The sequence below is a fragment of the Myotis brandtii genome, unplaced genomic scaffold (assembly GCF_000412655.1).
Source record: "Myotis brandtii unplaced genomic scaffold, ASM41265v1 scaffold33, whole genome shotgun sequence".
Taxonomy (NCBI): Eukaryota; Metazoa; Chordata; class Mammalia; order Chiroptera; family Vespertilionidae; genus Myotis; species Myotis brandtii.
Window position 1 is genome coordinate 86732 of NW_005362713.1, and position 472 is coordinate 87203.

The 472-nt window shown below is 64.6% G+C and overlaps 1 protein-coding gene across 1 annotated transcript in view; it reads left to right on the top strand.

The window, feature by feature from the left end:
* Positions 1–472, top strand: part of CDHR1 (cadherin-related family member 1) — a gene marked incomplete at its 5' end in the record, with an annotated part of 22797 nt that overhangs the window by 7468 nt on the left and 14857 nt on the right. The gene's annotated exons all lie outside the window — the stretch shown is intronic.

Below are 472 nucleotides of genomic sequence, written 5' to 3' on the forward strand. Positions count from 1 at the left end.
GGTCCTGCGGAGGCACTGAGCTCCTCACAGGGACTCGCAGGCTCAGGGCAACAGGTGTGTTTGCCTCTGGAAGCCGAAGGGGAGGAAGCAGGTGCTCCTGTGTGGGCACCACGGGGTGCAAGACTGTGCCAGGCATTCTTCCCTCCCTCACACTCAACTCAGACCCACCCAGAGGTCGGCCCTGCGAGGCCTGCCAGGAGGTTGGGAGGGAGGTGACAGCCTTGGTCGGGGTCTTTCCTGCACCTGTGTAGGAGGTGAGGTGCTCCTGTGCCCCCACAGCCCCAGGCCTGGAGCCTGGGCCCCTCAGTTTGCTGCCAAAGCACGTGACCCTTGTTGGACATCACACAGGCTCAGCTCCAAGGCCCACCCCAGGTGTCTCCCCACGTGCGGCTCTGACCTCAGTGTTTGGGCTCCTTCTGCCTCTCAGGGGAGGCACCCAAACCCCAGCCTCACAACCGCCCTCCCTGAGCCG